The sequence below is a fragment of the Geotrypetes seraphini genome, chromosome 6, assembly GCF_902459505.1.
Source record: "Geotrypetes seraphini chromosome 6, aGeoSer1.1, whole genome shotgun sequence".
Lineage (NCBI taxonomy): Eukaryota > Metazoa > Chordata > Amphibia > Gymnophiona > Dermophiidae > Geotrypetes > Geotrypetes seraphini.
In genome coordinates, this window is record NC_047089.1 from 102,569,367 (window position 1) to 102,593,918 (window position 24,552).

Genomic DNA, 24,552 nt, shown 5'->3' on the forward strand with positions numbered 1-24,552 from the left:
ATCAGGCTCGTCTCCTTCCTCTTTCATTCGATTAGCCTGAAAGGGGGGACTGAAGGAGTCTAGGACTGGTTTTTCTAGTACTGAAGGAGTCTGGGACTGGTTTTCCTAAGTGTTGAACTAAGTTTTCTCTTTAATAAAATGCTGAATTATGTTTAGCTGCAGACCTAACTTATCTCATGTTCTAGCCTGCCTGTACTGGGTGTTAGCTTGGACATTCTAACGTCTTATGGCTATCTCAGCATAAACGACAAGCAACAGAAAGACTGCAGGGCCTAGATAAGTGACTTGCTAGTGACCTTCTAGTGTGAGCTGAGGACCAATGATTGTTAAGAAAAGTAACACGTGAAAAGTTTTTTCTAGAATTCAGTTGAATAGCCAGAAGAATGTATAAATATCTCTGTAACGTCCTATTTTTGGCACTTCTGAAGCCAGTTTGGAGCTCGGGAGTCGCATACGTATGCTAATAAACTATCTGTGCCTTCTTCAAGTCTCTAGGTTTTTTGGCTGCCCAAAGTGATCTTTCACCAACAGCGGTTCCTCTTCAGCCATTTCACAGTCCTGCCCATTCCATAGTTCCTGAGGGAAGTGCTTCCCATCAGCTTTCTGTGGCTCCTCCTGCCTCCTGTCCTGTTCTCACCCTCCTTTTGCTCTAAAAGCTTTCTGCTTAAGTAATTCATTGCCCCACCCTCTTCTCCTAGGGAAGGGAATGGGCTGTAGCTCTCTGGGAAGCAGAGCATGGCTCACATTGGGCTCCCTGTACTGACTTCTTCTGAAAGGAACAGGTTCCATTTTAACAACTGGAACCTTAGCTGGTTTAGCACAAGTTTTACGTTGACAAGAGACATCCTGCCTGGTGATTCTAGTCTCATAAGTGTCTTGCTCTGCCTCAGTAACAGAGGGGTTTTCAGCCATTTCTATATCTGTGCTGTTTACCTGGTCAACTCTTCTGATCAGGGACCGTGTTTTATTTCTGCTCTTCCCTGACTGGCAATGGGTTCGTCACAACCTACAGCCCTATTATATGAAACTACACTGACTGCCCATAAATGCAAGGATCAAGTTTAAATTTGGCATAACTGCCTTTAAGATCCTAACAGACAATGCTCCTGACTATCTAATAGAGTTAGCCATCTTACTCTAAGGTGCCTCCACTTAAAATTCCCAGTATGCAACAATATAAAGTCTTTTCCATCCAATATCAATTAGCAAAATGTTGGAACCAATTGCCACTTATACCATGAATCTTTATTTCATAGAAACATAGAAACATAGAAATAGATGGCAGATAAGGGCCACGGCCCATCTAGTCTGCCCACCCCAATGACCCACCCCTACCTTTCTCTGTGAATAGATCCCATGTGTCTATCCCATTTGGCCTTAAAATCAGGCACGCTGCTGGCCTCAATAACCTGAAGTGGAAGACTATTCCAGCGATCAACCACCCTTTCAGTGAAAAAGAATTTCCTGGTGTCCCCGTGCAGTTTCCCGCCCCTGATTTTCCACGGATGCCCCCTTGTTGCCGCGGGACCCTTGAAAAAGAAGATATCTTCTTCCACCTCGATGCGGCCTGTGAGATACTTGAATGTCTCGATCATGTCACCCTTCTCTCTGCTTCTTCGAGTGAGTACAGCTGCAACTTATCCAGCCGTTCCTCGTATGGGAGATCCTTGAATACCGAGACCATCCGGATGGCCATTCTCTGGACCGACTCCAGTCTCAGCACATCCTTACGGTAATGCGGCCTCCAGAATTGCACACAGTATTCCAGGTGGGGCCTCACCATGGATCTATACAATGGCATAATGACTTCAGGCTTACGGCTGACGAAACTCCTGCGTATGCAACCTATGATTTGCCTTGCCTTGGATGAAGCTTGCTCCACTTGATTGGCAGTCTTCATGTTCTCACTGACGATCACCCCTAAGTCTCATTCTGCTTCAGTTCTTGTTAGGATCTCGCCATTAAGGGTGTAAGTCTTTTAAAAACATTTCTGTACCAAGACAGTGATCCAATCCTAAAGTAACTGAAATGGTAATTGTAAAAGCCAATTTTTAAACTGTCTACTGCAACTCTTGGGATGTAATGATGAGCCAATGACCTACTTGAACTTAATTTAATTTTAATTTAATTTAATGCCTAGTTTATATACCACTAAATCATCACTCTGGCTTCAAAGTGATTTATAAGAAAACAAATGAAAACTAAACTTATACAAGAGCCAAAAATCCAATCAGGTACTTTAAGTAGTTTCTTTCTCTGTCCCAATAGGCTCACAATCTAACTGCAGTACCTATGAAAAGGAATTAACAAACAATTTTATAGATGAAGGAAGAAAGAGGGAATAATAATACAATAATTAAACAAAAACATAACAGGAGAGAAAAACTCCAAAAAGCAAAGTTACTGAACAGATAAATACATTTTAAGTAGCTTTATGAAAGTGATGTAATTAAGCTCTGTTCTTAAGGGTGTTGGAAGGCCATTCCAGGTTCTGGTTGTTACAAATGTGAAGAGAACATAAGAACATAAGAATTGCCGCTGCTGGGTCAGACCAGTGGTCCATCCTACCCAGCAGTCCGCTCACGTGGCGGCCCTCTGGTCAAAGACCAGTGCCCTAACTGAGACTAGCCCTACCAGCTTACTTTGTCTTGAATCCCTGGAGGGTGTTTTCCTCTATGACAGACTCTGGAAGAGCGTTCCAGTTTTCTACCACTCTCTAGGTGAAGAACTTCCTTACGTTTGTACGGCATCTGTCCCCTTTTAACCTTAGAGAGTGCCATCTCATTCTTCCTGCCTTGAAGAGGGCGAACAACCTTTCTTTATCTACTAATTCTATTCCCTTCATTATCTTGAATGTTTCGATCATGTCCCCTCTCAATCTCCTTTGTTCGAGGGAGAAGAGGCCCAGTTTCTCTAATCTTTCGCTGTACAGCAGCTCATCCAACCCTTAACCATCTTAGTCGCTCTTCTCTGGACACTTTCGAGTAGCACCGTGTCCTTCTTCATGTACGGTGACCAGTGCTGTACACAGTATTCCAGGTGAGGGCGCACCATGGCCCGGTACAGCGGCATGATAACCTTCTCCGATCTGTTTGTGATCCCCTTCTTTATTATTCCTAGCATTCTGTTCGCCCTTTTCGTCGAGTAGAGAATGACACAGGGAAAAAAATTTTCCCCATCCCTGCAACCACTGACCCTGTCCCCTTGACCACTGACCCCACCCCATCCCCGTCCGCATGACCACTGTCCCCGCAGTATCCATACAAGCCTCACTACTGCAATATTTAGCTTATTCCTTCCTTATAAATCAAAGTTCTGGCTGCTGAATTAGAGGAAGAGATGTTCAGCTGGCAGGGTTTGTTTATAATACAATTACCATTTCAGTTACTTTAGGCAGAGAACAGAATATCTGCTCCAGGGCACTATAATCCCTTTTATAATTCATTGGGTAATTCTCTAGTTAAACCTCTGGTGGGGAAAGCTGTCCCAGTAAGGGTTAAAGAAAGGGGTGGAGCTGACAGGCAGAATGAACCTAGAGCAGGAGTGAAAGCCAGCCTGCAGCATAAAACAAGCACAGCTGAGAACACTAGGGAGCACTCAGGACCTGGGAGAGAAGGGCGTGCCTTGCAAAGCAGGGAGGGGAAGGATAGGAGCTCTCTCTTACGGCCGGCCGAGGGCTAGAGAACTCCCTGTCCCACAGCTCTTTCACCCTCACAAACAGTTGCTTCCTAGAGAAAGGCTCATAGGAAGAGAGTAGCTTCCAAGGTAGGGTTGGCCAGTGGCTGCCTCAGAAGAATCTGTACCCAGTTTCAGAAAGCAGGGAATCCCTGATGGAGATAGAGGGAGAGATCTCTGAGGGAAATGAGATGGATTGCAGCCCGGAAGCCTGGGACCTCCTGCCTGAGTACAGAATGAGTCAGTGAGGTACTGAGTGGGGAAGGGAATGAGAGAGTGTGTATGTGGGCAAAGCTAACATACTTTACAGTCACAGTTCTGTCCTTAGGCAGCCCTGTATAAGGTGTGAGTGTGAGACGTAGGTAAAAGCCAAGGGTGGAAGTAAAACCCTGGTATGCAAACCGAGCATAAAGAGTGGAGGAGGGGTGAATGCTAATTAACCTCTGGAAAGGGAAAAAGAAAGCCTAAAGGGAATTCAGTGACCTGACTGTACAGTACTGATAAGGGGAACTTTGGGTGGGGACTTAGACCATTGAACAAGGGTGGACAGTTCCCAGCCCCTACCCCGTAAGCAAAAGGGTAGTGGGGCATTTATACTTCAGGTGGGGAGAACTTCCTGAAGTGACTGCAGGCACAACATAGCAAGTTTTAAAGGGAAAAGTTTTGGTTTTTCCTGAAAGCAGCATGGACTTGCTCTGGCAGAGAATTATTGTTTATGTGAAATTGTTGCCAAGCCCAATCAGCCAATGTGGCTGCCTGAGTCCCAGTGCCATTGAACTGGGTAATAAAGGAAAAGAAAAACTTGAACTATTCCTTAGTAGTGGAGTTTGTTTTACTGTGGATTCCTAGCGTAGCCCTCCAGGGAGTGCTCAGACTTGCGCCTGAGGCGGGAGCCGGGTTGCCAGCACTAGGCTTATCCCTGGCCCCATCACAATATATATAAACTAGTCTTATAGCCCGTTACATTAACGGGTGCTAGAATATATGTGTGTGTGTCTCTCTTTATTTCTTTCTCTCTCTCTCTCTCCTTAGCCGCTTTCTTTCTTTCTGTCTTTCTTTTTCCTTGGCTGTCCATCACCACCCCTTGCCTGCTCCCCCTGTCCATTCTCCCTTCCTTTTACCTCCCCTGTGTCCACCACCACCCCTTCACAGATCTCCTTATGCAGCAGCAGCCCTTCTCCCTTTGTTTTACCTCCCCCCTGTCTAGCAGCACCTTCCTTCTCCCCCTGTCCAACATTAGGCCTCCGTTCCTTTTTCTTCACCCCCCCCCCCGGTCCATCAGCACCTTTTTCCTTCTCCCCATGTCCAGCAGTAGGCGTCCCTTCCTTTTTCTCCCCCCTCCTCCTTCTTATCCCTATGATACACTTACCTTGCTCTGCCCGTGATCAGAGGCTCCCGACAGCCACCCAGTTGCATCCATTGGAAAAGTTCCCTCTGTGGCATCCCGCACCCCTCCTGATGCGACTCCCGCTGTCCCGCACCTGCCCCTGTGTCTTTCTTCTTGTCTTTCTGTGTCCCTTCCTCCAAGTCTGTATGTGCAAAGCAGCATTTCCTCCCCCCACACCAGTTCCCTGTGCACCTGCCCCTGTGTCTTTCTTCTTGTCTTTCTGTCTTCCTTCCTCCCTCTGTCTGTCTGTGCAAAGCTGCATTCCCTCCCCCTTCCATTTCTCTCCCCCCACACCAGTTCCCTGTGCCTGCATTAGCGTTTCCTCTACCCTCTTTCCCTTCCCACAGTCGCGACTACAAACGTGGACCCGAGTCCTTTCCCTTCCCGCGGGCCCGACTACACATGGCGATTCAAGCAGCGTGTCAGCACTCTTCACACACTGCTTCGGGCCCTTCTACTGCCCTGATTTGCTCCGGACGTGCCAGAGTAAATCAGTGCAGTAGAAGGGCCCGAAGCAGCATGTGAAGAGTGCTGACACGCTGCTTAAATCGCCAGTCGGGCCCGCTGTAAGGGAAGAGGGGGTGCGGCAAATGAGTCGGGTCCCGGACAGCGGAAAGTTGTTGGGCTCCTCGGTGTGGCCGCGATCCCTCTCCTCCCAGACCCCTTCCCTCCCCCGGAGGAACGGAGATCGATTTGCCGCCATTTTGAAGATCGTTCTGCCCTGCTCCTTGCCTTAGTATATTTTTAAGTTGAAAGACACGGCGGCGGCGGCTCCTCTCAACGCAGGTGGGGATCCTGAGAGGAGCCGCTGCCTGGTCTTTCAACTTAAAAATATACTAAGGCAAGGAGCAGGGCAGAACGATCTTCAAAATGGCGGCAAATCGATCTCCGTTCCTCCGGGGGAGGGAAGGGGTCTGGGAGGAGAGGGATCGCGGCCACACCGAGGAGCCCAACAACTTTCCGCTGTCCGGGACCCGACTCATTTGCAAGGAGCAGGGCAGAGCGAAGAACATTGATTCCCATAAGATCATCCGCCTCGGCATTGAAGTAGCATGTGGCAATAGGAAAGGTCATCTCTGAGGCAACTTCCGGTTGCCTCAGAGATGATCTTTAGGTCAGCCACATGCGATTTCAGCTCCGGCTCTAGCTCTAGCTGCTCTTAGGAAGCAAATTTAGAGAAATTGGAGAAGGTGAACAACCTGTCTTTATCTACTAAGTCTATTCTCTTCATTATCTTGAATGTTTTGATCATGTCCCCTTTCAGTCTCCTCTTTTCAAGGGAGAAGAGGCCCAGGTTTTCTAATCTCTCTCTGTATGGCAACTCCTCCAGCCCCTTAACCATTTTAGTCATTCTTCTCTGGACCCTTTTGAGTAGTACTGTGTCCTTCTTCATGTACAGCGACCAGTGCTGTACGCAGTACTCCAGGTGAGGAAATACCATGGCCCGGTACAGTGGCATGATAACCTTCTCCGATCTGTCCGTGATCCCCTTCTTAATCATTCCTAGCATTCTGTTTGCCCTTTTTGCTGCCACCTCGCATTGCGTGGAAGGCTTCATCGACATGTCAACCATTACTCCCAAGTCTCTTTACTGGGGTGTCTCTCAGGCTTGTAGGAATAGATTTTGTTTCACAATGGAACCAAAGTAATTTGGTTTTTGTGGTGTTTAACTTTATTGAAGAGAGCCTGACTAGATTTTTTTCTGTTTCTGAAAACTATTTTAGGGAGATCCTTATCTATGTAGAGTGGGATCAAGAGGAATATGTCATCTGCATAGGATAGCGGATATTCACCATCTGAGAAGTTGAGGTTTCCCATGGAATTCATAAATATGCTGAAGAGAGCAGGTGACAATGGTGCCCCTTGAGGTACTCCACATATCGCGGTGCCATTTTTCCATACACAGTATTCTCTGTTCACAAGGAACTCTTTGAACTAATTAGGAACAATTCCAGTAATACATAGTTCACTAAGTTTATTTAGAAGGAGCTCATGATCAACTGAATCAAATACAGCTGATATGTCAAACTGCAGGAGGATTGACTGTTACCTTTTACTGAGCATTTGTTTGATGTTGGTGGTTAATGTGAGTAGTAGTAATTCACTGCTGTGCTGGGGCCTGAAACCATATTGAGAAAGGTATAAGCAAGAGTATTTTTCCAGGTAGGCTCTGAGTTTTTAACATACTAATGTTTCCAGAAGTTTTGTGAGTAGAGGTATTCCAACAATGAGTCTAAAATTGGAGAATAAGGATGTGTCAGCCCCTTGACTTTTAGGGATAGGAATGAGGGCAATATGACCCATTTGAGTGGGTAGATGGGCTAGATTGACCATTGGTCTGATCCAGTAAAGCTATTCTTATGTTCTTCTTTAGTAAGTTATGTAACAATGTAGTTAACCAGGGGATGAGGACATTTGGTATGTGGGCCAAAAGGTAAGATGGGAAATGTCCATTGTACTGCTTTTAGTGGACAATTTGTTTAATATGGGTTGCAACTCATCTTGGGTGAGTATTTCAAATGTATTCCGGATTTGGACAACTGTGTGGGGTTCATTGGCAATGAGGTTGGATTGGATAATTATGTTTATTAAGGCTGTTTTACTAATTTCTACTTGCACATCTTAATTTTATCTTGAAAATAGTTTGCTAATTCTTAGGCATTGGGTTGGTTGGTAATGGTCACTAAATCTGGTCTTGAAGGAGCAGTTGTACGCATTATTTGAAACAGTTTCTTAATATCAAAGGAGTGTTTGTCTATTATTGCAGCAAAGTAGGGGTTTTTTGGCCTCAGCTGCACAGTGTTTAGAGCAGGGGTGCCCACACTTTTTTGACTCATGAGCTACTTTTAAAATGACCAAGTCAAAATGATCTACCAACAATAAAATTTTTAAAAAACACAACGCACACTGTACGCATAGAATTGTTAATTATCATTCCTATTCCGGGATTTTTTCAAAGAGGTCAAAGCAGATGACTCTATGCACTGTCACCTCAGTAACAATCATACAAAAATAGACAAATACCCACCCCCTCCCTTTTTACTAAACCACAATAGCATTTTTTAGTGCAGGGAGCTGCGCTGAATGCTCAGCGCTGCTCTCGACGCTCATAGGCTCCCTGCGCTAAAAACCATTATTGCGGTTTAGTAAAAGGAGAAAATATTGTAAAATATAGACAGCAGATATAAATTCAGACACATTTGATCACTAAATTTAAAATAAAATCATTTTTCCTACCTTGTCTGGTGATTTCATGAGTCTCTGGTTGCACTTTCTTCTTCTGACTGTGCATCCAATCTTTCTTTCAGCCTATATGCTTCCTCTCCTCCAAATCTCATTCCCTCCCCAAACTTTATCTTCCTCTCTCCCTGCCCTTTCTTTCTTTCTCTCTTCATGCCCCCTTTCTTTTTTTCCTGTTTCTCTTCTTTCCTTCTGTCTCCCTGCCTGCGCCCCTTTCTTTCTTTCTTTCTTTCTCCCTGCCCTTCCCCAAGCCACTGACACTGCCGCTGCCATCGGGGAAAAGGAACCAAACGCCACCAATGGATAAAAGGCCCCAAAGCCGACGCCGATGCCGCCCCATGCTCGCTCTGCTTCGGGCTGATCAATCTTCCTCTCCCATATGTCAATTCTGCCGTCAGAGAGGAAGTTCCGCCCAGGCAGAATTGACGTCGGGGAGAGGAAGATTGATCGGCCCGATAGATCGCCAAGGCAAAGGGAGTCCTGGATGATCGACTCACTTTGCCTTGGCGAGCTACCGGTCGATCGCGATCGACCTATTGGGCACCCCTGGTTTAGAGCAGTGTTTTTCAACCGCTGTTCCGCGGCACACTAGTGTGCCGTGAGATGTTGCCTGGTGTGCCGTACGGTGCAGACACTGATTAGGCCTCAGGCCGGGTCCCGCACGCGCTCCCATGAGACTCCCCCGGTCCCCGCTGCTGTTCAGTTTCGATCTTCTGCTCTGACGCAACCGGAAAAAGGAAGTTGCAGCAGAGCAGAAGATTGAACACTGAGCAGCCGCGCGTGCGCGGCTCTTTGGGAAAGCGTGCATGTCGCCGAAAAACAAAACCTACAAACTAAGGTGAGGCGAAAGGAGAGAGCTGGCTAAACAGTAGGATCGATTGGGCAGGCGAGTGGTGGCTGCGGGGACCGTGCGATCGCTCGTGTTCCCGGCTCAAATTGGAAGGAGGGAGTGAAAGGGAAAAGAATTCTGGGCCAAAGGGATGAAGACAGAAAGAAAAACCCACAGCAGGAAAGAAAGGGAAGGACAGGCAGGTGAGCCAGATGCTAGAAGCAGGGGGGGGAAGAAAGAGGGAAAAAAGCTAGATGGGGTTGAAAAGAAGAGACACACTGGTATGGAAGAGGAAGATAGGGGAAATCTGGACACAGGAAGGTAACAGAAAGAGGGGAAATTATGTGCATGGGGCATAGGGACAGAGACATAAAGGGGACATGCCATGGGGATGGTATATGGACACAGGGGGGGGCAATGACAGATACATAGGGGAGATATTAGAAATGGAGAAAATAGGAGCACAGAAGCGAGATGGTTTGTGGGGATGGGACAGGGACCGAGCTCGCAGGCTCCAGTGGCTTGCACAAATTACATTGTAACGTGCCATGAAAATAAGAGGGAGGAAGGTAGATAGATAAGCCACGTGAGAGGAGCTGAAGGGTAGTAGAAAGGAACAGATGGTAAAGGAGGGAGGGAAGGGTGGTGGTGGAAAGGAATAGGACAGATATTGAAGGAGGGTGGAGAGGAACAGGCCCCGAAGGGAAATGTGGAAGACAGAGTGGGAAGAAGACAGATGCCAGACTATGGGGGAGCGGAGGGAAGAAGATGGGTGCTAGACCAATTGGGGGGGGGTGAAGGGAGAGGCACAGTAACAGCAAATGGAAGATGTAGAGAGAAGACACACAGTGGATGGAAGGAATTGAATGAGAAGATGTGGAAAGCAGAAACCAGACAACAAAGGTAGAAAAAAAAATTATATTTATTTATTTATTTTTTGCTTTAGGATAAAATAGTATATTAGTTGTGTTGATAAAAATTTATAAACAAAGCCCTGCCAGCTGAACATCTCTTTCTCTAGTTCAGCAGCAGGAACTTTGATTTATAAGAAAGGAATAAGCTAAATATTACAGTACTAAGGCTTATATGGATGCAGCGGGGACGGTGATGGGGCGGTGAATGGGATGGCAGTGGCGGTGACGGGGCGGTGAAAGGGATGGCGGTGACGGTGACGGGGCAGTGAAGGGAACGGCTGTTGACGAAGCGCTACGTGTGTGTCTTTCTTCGATTCCAGCCAGAATATCAGCTTTGTGTTCAGCCAAACAGGCCCAGGTTTCGCACTGAATAAAGTATTTTATAATTTTTCACTATTCTGTTTACTTAATATTTCATAATAAAGTAATTATAAAATACTTTCTTTGTGTTTATTTGATTCCTATTCAAGAGAATTACTTTATATATAGTCAATATAGGCACAGAGTTAAATTTTTTAACATTTTCTAATGGTGGTGTGCCTCGTGATTTTTTTCTTGAAACAAGTGTGCCTTTGCCCAAAAAAGGTTGAAAAACACTGGTTTAGAGGATTTCATTGCTGATTTCCATGCCTGCTTACAATTGTCAGAGTTGTTTTTTAGTTGCCTTTCTAGAGAATGACAGGTTTGCTTTTTAGTCTTCAGGATGTCATTAAACCATGGGGATTGTTTGGATGTCCTAATATTGCAGGAATATAGAGGTGTAAGAGAATCTAAGGCATGAAGTATAGCTTTGCTCCAGTTGCTGATTCAAATAGATGATCAGCTACCTTTGGCCAAAATTCAAAAGGTCTATTTTACTTCTGCTTAATAGTTTCTGGTTTATTGGTTTGTTATTAGTGCTACCCTTGAAGAGGGACAATGTAAAGGAGAGTAGAAAGTGATCAGACTAAAGAATAGCAGAACAGACTAGGTTTGTGATTGGGAGAGTGGAGCTAGTTGCTATGAAATTAATGGCATGACCTTTATTATGTGTAGGGTCAGATGGAATCACTTTTAGGTGAATGTTTGATATGAAAGTTTTAAAGTCCTAGACTGTAGAGTTATCTTGAGATTCTATGGGTAAGTTGATGTCTCCTTGAATGAGAGTTCTTGTTAATTGACATGTGATGCTTGAGATGATTTCCTGTAACTTATGGAGTGTTTGAGACCAAACCCCAGAAGGGCAATATATTATTAGTATACAGACAATGCTGGAGAAATTATCAGTTTTTATCCTGTAGAGAACATATTTATGTTAAGTCTACCTACCAGCAAGCAGAGATAGAGAGCACAAAGTTGAGCTCTGCCATATATACGATGGTCTGCTCACTGGTACTTTGGTATTCCTATTGACAAAGCAGTAGGATCAACCAAACAGGTCTATTGGCCCCAAACTCCCTCCTCACAACTGTTGAGTGCACTTAGACCATGCCTGGACCCAATACCTATGGAGCAATGGGAAAAATAGATTGCAACTTGAAGAAATAGAAAGGGCAAAACTCTGGATTCATCTGCTGTGACTAAAGGTAAATATGTATTTGTAATTATGACCTAAATATATTAACTGTACTAATCTACCTGTACTAGCAACTCTATTGAATGTCCATATAAAACTGTCTAATGTAACTTTCTGGGTAACTGACCCAACCTCTTGTAAATTAATCTGACCTTGAACTGAAAAGTTAAAGAAAGGCAGAATAGAAAACCTGATTAACATAACATCAGCTTCTACATACTGTGTTTCTCCCCTTCATCTTTGAATCTCACAATGCCACTTTTGCACTTCCTCTTATCACTAATATATCTTAAAAAAATGTCTTGTCCCCCCATTTTACCATGTTGACCATTCTTCCATTTGCATCTTTGCTTTCCTAACTACTCGGCAAGTCTCAACTTTTCAAGATATTTTGCCTGTCTTCCTCTTTTTCCTTACCTTCTTAGCTACTACTTTTGGGAACCAAAGTGGCCTTCTTTTCCCTCTTACTTTTGTTTACTTAAAATGGCTTGTTGTCCTAACAATAGCTCCCTTCAGTTTTGCCCACTGCTTTCCTACTTCTTCCAGGTGTTTCCAACCAGATAACAACTTCTTGACATAATCCCCAATTTGAACAAAGTTAGGTTTACATGATTTTTTTTAAAGTCTAGAACCTTAGGTTTCAAATTATCCCTGTATGTTAGGTGCCATCAACTTGGAATTGAGTCCTTGGGATTTGATTAATTATAGATCCAAAAATAAGACAGTTTTGTGCTAGTCCAACAAGGTCCTCCAGTATCATCCCCATAGTTCTCCAGTATCATCCCCATATGTCCTCAACATATCCAGCCATCTAGTTGCAGGACTCCCTCTTTTTCTGTTTCTTTCAATCTTCCCAAACATGAAGTCTTTCTCCAATGATCTTTCCTTTCTAATAGTGTAACCAAAATAAGACAGTCAAGTAATACAAGCCTCCATAGATCCAATTATTTTCTCTAAACATGGAGGGGTGTAGATTAAAATTAAAATAAGTGATCAAGATAATAGTAGACCTGTATGGAGATTTGATAATATATTGCTTGCAGAACCAAATTTCATTGAGAAAATTCAGTTAAAAATAAATTATTTTCAATTTAATAATACGGAAGATATCTCCATGGAAACTCTTTGAGATGCTTTTAAGGCAACCATGAGAGGTCAAATTATTTATTTTTCGGCATATATTAAAGAACAAATTAAAAAATAATTTTCCAGTTTGGAACAAGACATTAGGATTTTAGAATCAAAATTGATTGATAAATGGGAATACTCAACACTAAAGGATCTCTTGAAAGTTAAAGGGAAATATAATGAGATTTATTCTAAACTGATAAGAAAAGATTTATTTTCTCAACAGGCATTGTATTATGGAAATTCAAATAAGGCGGGAAGATTATTGGCAAACTATCTAAAAGCAAAAAAATGAAAACCAAAAATAGTGGCGGTAAAAGATGAAAAAGGGAATACTCATTCTCAAATTGGTCCTATACTAAAACAATTTTTAAAGTTTTATTAAGTTCTATATTTTTCTGAGCCTTATTTAGATAAAGAAAAAGATGGATTAGAATTTTTAAAATTAATTAAGTGACCAAAAATTCCTGAACATATAAAAGAAAGTTTAGAAAAGCCTATATCACTAAAAGAATTGCAAACAGCATTGAAGTCCCTTAGAGTTGGATTCGCTCCAGGTGGAGATGGTTTCATGGTAGAGTTTTATAAATCATTTCAAATTACCCTGTTACCATATTTGTTAAATTTATATCAGGTTCAGCTAACTAAAGGTTGCATCACAGGTACTATGGCAGAATCATTAACTATAGTTTTGCCAAAGCCAAATAAAGATCCCACATTGGTTTCAAACTACAGGCCTATTTCCTTAATTAATGTAGATGGAAAACTTTTAGCTAAAATATTGGCTATATGTTTGGCTAAGGCTCTCCCCTCTATTATTGGTATGCACCAGACAGGATTTGTTGCTCAGAGACATTCTTCTAATAACACCAAGTTGGCTTTATATATGTTAAATTTGTCAAAAGACACAAATGATCTGGCATTTTCTATATCCTTAGATGCAGAGAAGGCCTTTGATCGAGTGGAATGGACCTTCATGTATCAAACATTGAATTGGTATGGTATAGGATCAGGATTAATACAAATGATTCAAACATTGTATAGCTCCCCTATTGCTAGATTATATATTAATAATAATGTGTCAGAGTGTTTTAGGCTGCAAAGTGCGTTAGACAAGGCTGTCCCTTATCTCCTCTGCTTTTTGATATTGTATTAGAACCCTTGTTATTAGCTATTCAGCAAGCAAAGGAGATACAGGGTATTCCTTATTCAGTTCGGGAATATAAAGAGGGGCATAATCAAAAGGGACGTCTAAGTCCATTTACGTCCATCTCGCAAGTCGTCCAAAGGTAAAAAGAGCCTAAGACACATTTTCAAAAGACACTACCAATTTTTTTTTACTTTCGAAAATCGTCTAATTATACATCCTGCTGATCTGATTGACCAAGCCACTAAATCGTCCATCTTTATACCACATTTTCGTCAAAATTTCCGTCCAAGTCCAAAACACCTAGAACAAGCCCTGTTGGATATGGGAGGGATCTGCAAAGTGATGGACTACATACCCAGACATGCCACCTAAATAGTGGGGTACCTTACAGGGCACTGCTGTGAACTTCACAAAAAGGGTGCCATGGCTTCTCCTCACTACAGCTCTCTTATAGGTGACGGTGAGCCCCCCAAACCACCTCCAGAATGCCCTAGACCCACTTATCTACCACCCCAATAGCCCTTATGGCTGCAGGAGCCACTTATATGCCAGTATAAAAGGGTTTGGGGGTTGTATAGGGGAGTGCACATGTTTAAGTATCAATGCAGTGATTACAGGAGCTTATGGGAATGGGTCCCTAACCCACCCCCAAGATGACTTAAGCTGCCTCTGGGCTGGACGACTAGGCTTTCCTATGCCAGGGGTCCAGGTGATGATGGTCTGGAGGCTGAATTTTAAAGTTCTGAATAAAATTTTTATGGGGGTTGGAGGAGGTCAATGATCACTCGGATAGTGTGTAGGGGTCTGTGTTATGTGTTTGCAGTGCTTATCTGGTGACTTTAGGTGGGTTTTTGTGACTTAGACCATGTTTTACATGGTCTAAGTTACAACGTCCAAGTTCCATCTAGGTTCTGTTGTTAATCTTTCGGTTATACATGCTGCACAACTAAGTCTAAGCCGGCCCATGTCCCGCCTAACTCCCGCTCTCGACATGGCTCCTGAAATGCCCCATTTAGCTTTGGACACTGAGTGGCACTATGAAGGCCTAGGTCGTTTAGAAATACGTCCAAAACCTGTTTTTAATTTCGGTGCTTGGACGTTTTTGAGAAATGTTCATCCAAGTGCCGACTTAGGCCAGTTTCTGGATGTTTTTCTTTTTCGATTATGAGTCTCATAGTCTCTGCTTATGCAGATGATATTTTGCTTTATTTGAGAAATCCTGAAACAACCATTCCATGCTTGCTTGAATTGATAGAGAAATTTGGAAAATTTACAGGGTATAAAATAAATTGGAGCAAATCAGAAGTTCTTAATGTGCATTGTACAAAAGGCTTATTTGATTCATTTCCCTTTGTCTGGAAGGAGGAGGGAATAAAATATTTAAGTATTTGGATAAAAAACACGCTGGAAGAAACAATGAAAAGGAATGAAAAATGTTTATTACAAAAGGTTACAGAATTGTGTGAGTAATGGAATCCTTTGCATCTATCTTGGTGGAGGAGAGTCCAATCTATTAAAATGATGATTTCCCCTGTGGTTTGTTACCAAATGGGTATAATACCAGTTTTTATTCAGGGGTCTTTTTATAAAAAAAATTAAATATTCTCACAAATTTTATTTGACTGGGTAAAATTGCTAGAATTGCCTTAGTGTCTTTACGAAAACCAATTGCAGAGGGAGGGGTAAATTTTCCCAATTTCTCTAGGTATCATCAGTCCTATATTATGCGCCAGGGTATGTATTGGGTCCTCCCAGAGCCCATCGATAATATCCCAGATTGGTTATGGTTGGAATGGCGACTCATGTTTCCTCTGTGACTATGCCATGTTCGTAGTAGCAAAATGGCTAGATTGTATAAAGAAAACAGAATATTAATAGATACATGGAAAACTTTACGATATGTCAATAATTTAACAATACAAAAATCAACAAATCAAACTATACGGCTGAACTCCAAGATTCAAATTGGTGGGTTTAAGGTCGTCTGGAAGTATTAGATAATAGCAGGTATACGTATTTTAGATGTTATATCTAATGGTAAACTGCTTGATTTTTCACAATTGCAACATAAATTCGGTCTTGATAAATCACAAAGTTATAAGTGGTTACAACTGAAGCAGGGAATTCAGGTGGGGTTCCCTGAATGGAAAAATCTTAATAATCAATGTAGTTTAGAGTTCTTATGCTTTCAGACGGACTTCCTGGGATACCAGGCTGCACACTGGTACAAATTAATATATGGATTTATGGAAAAAAAAAACCAAAGACTGGTCTTAGAGACATTTGGAGCATTGAGATTAAGCATCAAATTTCTGCATCTCAATGGCAACGTATTTGGTCTTGGAGGAAGAGATGTACGTTGTCTGCATCTATGAGAAAAACATGGTTTTTCCTGTTGCATAGAGCATTCTGGACCCCTGTTCGTTTACAAAAATTAGATGGCTCTAAGTCTAATAGATGTTGGCATTGTCATCTTGAAGCAGGGTCTTTAGATCATTTATTATTCTATTGTCCATTTTATTCTGTCTTTTTGGAAATCAATTTGGGGCCAAATAAATTGTTTGTTAGAAAATCATTTGGTATTATCGTATGATACGGTATTAATTGGCATGTGCATGAGGGCTAAGAGCCAAATATCTTCCAAAAATAATAAACTTTTACTTATTTTGACAGGAGTTGCCATACAACAAATAACATGTCATTGGAAAAATTGGAATAGATTGAACTACAGTTTTTGGTGGAATTCAGTATGTCATATTTACAAAATGGAAAGATCATTAGCTATTCAAAAAGGGAATTTTAATAAATTTCAAGAAGTGTGGAGGAAATTAACAAATTATTGCAATGAATAGGTATTATTTTCCCTGATTTGTACAAATGAAAGAATGGGGTGGGGGAGGGGGACTTTATTATATGGTATGAGATATTGAAGGGATGGGAGGGAAAGAGATAAATTTTATTTTAATATGAAGAATTGTAGAATTTCAAGTGATATATTTAAGTTAAAATGTGGTTACTTTTTGATGCACTTGATATAAGTTATAAAAATGAATAAAGAATTAAAAAAAAAAAATAAGACAGTTATAATTTTATCATGTGGGCTTTGAGTGACATAGTCCATTTGATCTCTCCTAAAATTGATTTAATTAGTTCTTCTGGCAGTCCATGGCAAGCATAAAATCGTTCTCTAGCATCAAGGTTCAAATGAATCAATCTTCATTCTGTCTTGCTTCTGCTATGTCCAACTTTCACATCCATAATTAACCAAGAAAAGAATAATCCCCTCTTTTACAAAACCATGCAAGAGGTTTTTAGCGCTGGCTGGTGCTCTGAATGGTCTGTGCTGCTCCGATGGTCATAGGAACTCTATGACCATTGAAGCAGTGCTTTGGCTCTTGCATGGCTTTATAAAAAGAGGAGAGGGGGACAATTGTGTACACAAGTCTGATCTTCATTTTGAAAGTTATTTCCTTGCCTTTAAATACTTTGTCAAGAGCCTTCATTATAGAGTGACCAAGTGTTGTTCTATGGCATATTTCTTAACTACTAATTGCTTCCTTGTTTATGAAGGAACCAAATAGGTTAAAACTCTTTATAACTTCTATCACCTTCAAATTTAAAATCTTCAACATATTCCTTGTTCATGATCTTCATCTTATTTATTTTCAGTTCTAATCTCATTCTATGACTTTAAGTTTGACTTTCCACAGTAGATGCAACATATGATATTTACTGATGGCAATGAATGTTGTATCATCTGCATAATGTAGGTTGCTTATGTTTCAACCAACGTTGAAATTGACACTCTCTTCTTCCAAATTTGTTTTTTCTATAAATGGCTTCACTGTAATAAACAGGTAAGGCAACAAGATGCATCCTTTTCTGACACCACATTTTATTGGAAACCAATCAGTGAGTGTTGCCATATTCAGTTCTCACTGCAGCTTCTTGATTTTCATAGAGGCTCTTTAAAAGCAAAATTATGTATTTTGATATTCCCATTTGTATGAGTTCTCCATAATTTATCATGAGCCATATAATCATGAGCTATAATCAATGAAGCAAAAATCCTTTGAGGGGCATAATAAAAAAAACCATCTAAGTCCATTTTTGGCCTAAGGCCTTAAACGTTTAAAGCAGAAGCAGGGAAAGTGTTCATAACCAAAACAAACGTCCTTGTTTTGATAATGGCCTGCCTCTACATTCAGCTGTTTAAACGCCCAGACCACAACTACGTCTACACTTGTACCCAAACGACGTCTACACTTATACCCCATAATGAACCAAAAAAACGCATAAGCCCAAAACGTCCAACACAAGGGTTTTTAGGCGAAGGAAGAGCCAGTCCTTCGCCTAAAAGCTGAATTTTGTAACCGGTGTCTGTCAAAAACAACACTGGTTACAGAATCCACACCAACCTCCTCCCCCCACACACACAACATCGGGGCAGGAGGGAACCCAAGCCCCCCTGCCCCGGGTACCCGCGGCACCCCCCAACGACATCAGGGCAAGAGGGAACCCAAGCCCTCTTGCCCTGCGGCAGCTGCGGCACCCCCGATCATATCGGGGCAAGATGGAGCCCAAGCCGGGTAAGTTGCCGGGCCGCTGAACTGATCGCACCAGCGGCCATCAGCTCAGCGGCCCCTTTTTCGGCACTTAGACCTGGTTTGACTTCGTCTAATTCAAAAAGGTATAAGTGCCGACTAGGCAACCAGCCTACGGTTTTGGTTATACCTGCTGCACGCCTAGGTGTAGGTCGGCCCACCTCCCACCCACCGCCCACCCTTTCCCCTCCTCTAAACACGCCTCTTTTCTCTCTGTGCGTTTAGAGGCAGGGGAAAGGCCTAAGCTGGTTTTAGATACGTCTAAAACCAGCTTTGGTTATGGGTACTTGGACGATTAGGCTTTTTGATCGTCCAAGTAGCCATTTAGAATTACAATTTTTAGACTTTTTTTTTATTATGAATCCCATAGGCTTTGGATATTTTCTACTCTTCTCCATTTTCCATCTAACATTGGCAACAATATCTCTGTTTCCTGGACCTTTTCTAAAACCTGCCTGAACTTCAATTAATTCTTGTCCCACATATGGTTACAACCTTTGCTGTATTTTCTACACCTTTCTTTACCTGTCTTAATATTAAACAATACCAGATGATCGATCACCCATTATAACATCAGAAATACTTTCCCCATTTGTAAGCCAGTATAGCCCTGTCTTGCATGAGTTCTGTTACCAGCTGCTCAAACAGTTCTCCTTGTAGAGAATCCAGGATCTCCCTATTTCTTGAAGACCCTGCAATATGGATACACAAATCAACATCTGACATATTAAAATTGCCCTTTTACACCTATATTTTGAATGTCTTCTTATAAATCTCAGTCAACTTAATCTGTATGTGAAGGAGGCCTGTATATCACACCTATTTAAATACTTTTGCGGTTTCCTCTTTCTAGCCTCGGCGAGTTCTCCACAACATTTTGAACTTTGGTATCAGACAAACAGCACACCTCCCAGGACATCATGTATGGTCCGCAGATAGACACATCTGTACGCCTCGGAAGGGAAACACCAACCACCACTACCTTTCACCTCTTAGTGGTCACAAATCTAGGAATTTGGGGGATTTCGAGCTTTGTTCCTTTCTCACCCTGGGATGCTCTCATCTCCTCCACTTCCAGGGCTGCATGTTGCTTCTTCAGTTCAAGGGCATGTGGAATCAATGTTTTGATTCTGCAGGGTTCCATAACCTGATTCCAGATGTTCTCTCTCAGCACAACCTTTTCTTCCCTACTGCTGGAAATCTTTGGTACCTCGTGAAGCATTTCATCTATGTATCTCTCACTCTCATCTCATGTATGCTTCTCAATCTTGCCATTTCATCTCTTAAGTTCCTTCACTTCCTTCATGAGGGATTCAAGCTGAAGATATCTTGCACTTGGAACCTACCCCTCTGCTGTGTAACTCTTTTTTGTCTGCATAGAGACAAAAACTCTAACCTGGGTAACAGATTTGGTGACATGATGTTTCCCAGTCATACTGTTATTGAAGAAGTACTCACACCTGATGAAAGAGAAGAGTAAGCAGAAAAAAAATCATTTTTAAATTAATGTCCTCTTCCTAATTGGCTGAAGAGCCTATAAACTAAAAGGTCAGCCTTGGGGTGGGTGGGAGAGAATAAGAAATACTCCATACCTAGTTGGATGGCTAAAAAGAAATATGATTGTTTTTTTATTGCCATATGCATGACAGAATATGATGACAGGAAGCAAAAACAAGTCCATTTACCGTATTTTCGCGGATATAACGCGCGCGTTATACGCGTTTTTACCTACCGCGCATACCCCTCGCGCGTTATATGCCTGAGCGCAGTATACAAAAGTTTTTAAACATAGTTCCCACCCCGCCCGACGCCCAATTCACCCCCCCAGCAGGACCGCTCGCACCCCCACCCCGAACGACCGCTCGCACGCGCTCCCACCCGCACCCGCATCCACGATCGGAGCAAGAGGGAGCCCAAGCCCTCTTGCCCGGCCGACTCCCCGACGTCCGATACATCCCCCCCCGGCAGGACCACTCGCACCCCCACCCCGAAGGACCGCCGACTTCCCGACAATATCGGGCCAGAAGGGAGCCCAAACCCTCCTGGCCACGGCGACCCCCTAACCCCACCCCGCACTACATTACGGGCAGGAGGGATCCCAGGCCCTCCTGCCCTCGACGCAAACCCCCCTCCCCCCCCAACGACCGCCCCCCCCAAGAACCTCCGACCGCCCCTCCAGCCGACCCGCGACCCCCCTGGCCGACCCCCACGACCCCCCCACCCCCCTTCCCCGTACCTTTGGTAGTTGGCCGGACAGACGGGAGCCAAACCCGCCTGTCCGGCAGGCAGCCAACGAAGGAATGAGGCCGGATTGGCCCATCCGTCCTAAAGCTCCGCCTACTGGTGGGGCCTAAGGCGCGTGGGCCAATCAGAATAGGCCCTGGAGCCTTAGGTCCCACCTGGGGGCGCGGCCTGAGGCACATGGGCCCAACCCGACCTTGTGTCTCAGGCCGCGCCCCCAGGTGGGACCTAAGGCTCCAGGGCCTATTCTGATTGGTCCACGCGCCTTAGGCCCCACCAGTAGGCGGAGCTTTAGGACGGATGGGCCAATCCGGCCTCATTCCTTCGTTGGCTGCCTGCTGGACAGGCGGGTTTGGCTCCCGTCTGTCCGGCCAACTACCAAAGGTACGGGGAAGGGGGGTGGGGGGGTCGTGGGGGTCGGCCAGGGGGGTCGCGGGTCGGCTGGGGGGGCGGTCGGAGGTTCTTGGGGGGGGCGGTCGTTGGGGGGGGAGGGGGGTTTGCGTCGAGGGCAGGAGGGCCTGGGATCCCTCCTGCCCGTAATGTAGTGCGGGGTGGGGTTAGAGGGTCGCCGTGGCCAGGAGGGTTTGGGCTCCCTTCTGGCCCAACTACACAAAGGTACGGGGAAGGCGGGTGGGGGTGTCGTGGGGGTCGGCCAGGGGGGTCGCGGGTCGGCTGGGGGACGGGCGGAGGTTCTTGGGGGGGGGGCGGTCGTTGGGGGGAGGGGGTTTGCGTCGAGGGCAGGAGGGCCTGGGATCCCTCCTGCCCGTAATGTAGTGCGGGGTGGGGTTAGGGGGTCGCCGTGGCCAGGAGGGTTTGGGCTCCCTCCTGGCCCGATATTGTTGGGGAGTCGGCGGTCCTTCGGGGTGAGGGTGCGAGTGGTCCTGCCGGGGGGGGGGGATGTATCGGACGTCGGGGGGGGGGCATCAGGCTTTCAGGATGGGGACAGACCTTCAAGGGGGGACAGGACTTCAAGGGGGGACAGTGCACGGAAAGTCAGGGGGGGTGAACGGAGAGTCGGGACAGCGCACGGAAAGTCAGGGCAGTGCACGGAAGTCAGGGGGGGTGAACGGAGAGTCGGGACAGCGCACGGAAAGTCAGGGCAGTGCACGGAAGTCAGGGGGGGGTGAACGGAGAGTCGGGACAGCGCACGGAAAGTCAGGGCGGGCGAAAGGAGCGTCGGGCATCATGCGCGGTATACCCGTGAGCGCGGTATACAAAAGTTTTTGTACATGTCATTGTGATTTCTGCGCGCTATACCCGTGTGCGCGTTTTACACGGGTGCGCGTTATATCCGCGAAAATACGGTAATTAGGAACAGAAAAGTTAAAACGCACACATACACACAGCTCTTAATTTATTTCTTTACTATTTCTTTACAATTGTTCTACTTGCATTGGATAAAAAAAAAATACATATTTAGCATCAGGAAAATTCAATCAAACATTAATACGGAAACATTAGAAAAAAGGAGGCTCCTACTGCCAACACTCAAACCTTTAAATGAAGAAAAGCCTTACAGTCCTGTTCGATGGCTTATGCCACATCTGCAAATACTGCTACCACAAAATAGGAAATCTTTCATTTTTAAAATATGTTTTTAAGACAGTATGGAGGGCACTGAAAAGTGCTCAGCCCAACCAAGAAGATGTGGAGACATGAAACTTACAAGTTATTCTACATATGCACCCTTAAGTTCAACACACTTGGCACATCATATCTGAAGTTTCTGTAACCCTTCCCAAAAAATATTCTGATGTCTAGTAACTGAAATACTGCTCCTCTGCTGAATCACCTCCAAATCACTTGAAAATTGTCACCTTTTCAAACTCTTTTTAAAGTTTGGAAACAGAAAATAGTCAGATGGAACAAGATCTGGTAAGTATGGCGGATGGTCTAAACACTGAACCCCCCAACTGCTTTAAAATATCCATCATTCTGCCAGCCTTGTGAGCAGATACATTGTCTTGCAAAAAGCAAACTCCTTTTCATAGCTTCTCATTCATTTTTTTTCTTTCAATTTCTCCTTTAATCAGCACAGCAAGTTACAGTAGTATTCTGCATTAACTGTTTGGTCCCTTGGAAGATAGTCATTTCAACATCTTCCTAATCCCTAACACTCTGGCCATGACTTTTAGGTCTTGAATTTCCTTGGCCTTGGAGAAACTGAGTGCTGCTATTGCATGCACTGTTGTTTTGTCTCGGGATCATAGTGATGTAACCTTGTTTCATCAACAGAAACTAGTCATTCCAAAAAGATGGCACCAGCTCACTGAAAATGCTGCAAAATTAACTTGGAAATTTCTACTCAATGTTGTTTCACATCAGCTTCAAACATTTGGGCACACATTTGACTGACAGTTTCTGTATACCCAGCTGCTCATGGATTATACACCTAACATGTTCCCTGGTATGTGTACTGTCTCAGCAATTGTTTTAGCCAATCTGATAAAAAAAGGTCATGGACATGGTCAACAATTTCAGGAGTTAATACCATTTGAGTCCTCCCAGACCTTGCTACATCTTCAGTCTCAAAACCTCCATGCTGAAAGTTTGCACATCACTTCTTCACTGTGGAGTATGATGGGTATTTGTCACTCAATATTTGCATCATACTTTCATTGATTTCTTTTGGAGTTTTCTTCTGCAGGAATAGGAAGTTCATGATGGCTTAGAGTTCCACACTTGAAAATTCTACATTTTTCATTGACATGGTTCAATTAATTATCTGAAACAATGTCAAAACATAGAATTACAATTCTACAAATTGGCACTTTACAAAATAAAATAACACTCTTTTCAGCTGCATTGGCAACATAACACTCAGAATTTATGAAGTTGGTTGGGCTGAGAACTTTTCAGCACCCCTTCGTAAGCATATTCTCATTTAGGCCCTCTTTGACTAAGCCATGGTAGAGGTTTCTACTGCGGCCCAGGGTGCTAAATGTTCCGATGCTGCTTTGACAAGCATAAAATTCTATGAGCCTTGGAGCAGCATCAGAGCATTTAGTGCTCTGTGCCATGGTAGAAACTTCTACTGCAGCTTAGTAAAAAAGGGAGAGGTAAATAAGGGGGTGGGCTACTTTTCAAGGTTCAGGAGTTCCAGCAGGAGGGACCTGGCATCCCTTCTGCTGGTGATCTTTGTCGGGGGGGGGGGGGGAGCAGGGGGTGTCCAACAGGAGGAACTGGGTATCTCTCCTGCTAGTGATCTTTGCAGGTATGGGGGTTTTCCGGCAGGAGGGATTGGGCATCCCTCCTGCCAGTAGTCTTCAGGGGGGGGGGGGCTGGTTGCTGTGGCCACTAAATTTATTGAGGCTGGGTGATCCTTTGCTGCGATAAGCTCAGTGGTCACGTCTGCTTGAAACTTCTTCCACCTGCTGGCCTGCACTGGGCCTTTCCCTCTGACCCATCCTACTCCTAAAAACAGGAAGTTGCTTCAGAAGGGGTAGAACAGGTCAGAGGGAAAAGCCCGGTGCAGGCCAGAGGCAACCTGTCAGTAAGTCTGCTGCTGGCCCTGGAGTATGGAAGACTTGCTTACTGAAAAGATACACTGGATGTTGGGCTAAGGAGAGAGAAAGAGCTGCAAGCAAGGCCAGGAGGGAAAAACTTGACATTGAAACGTTAGTGTGTTTGTATGTGTGTGGGTGTGTGTGTGTGGGGGGGAGGAGATCATTGGGCATCTGTGCCACCTTCTTTGGGTTCAGGCACCCAGACCCCCCTCTTTTGGCCTAATACATTTTCTTAAGCTGGAGAGAGAGAGAGATAAAATGTTAAAGGTATTGTCTGATAATCCAGAAAATCCAAAAATCCAGACTGACCCTATCACCAAGCA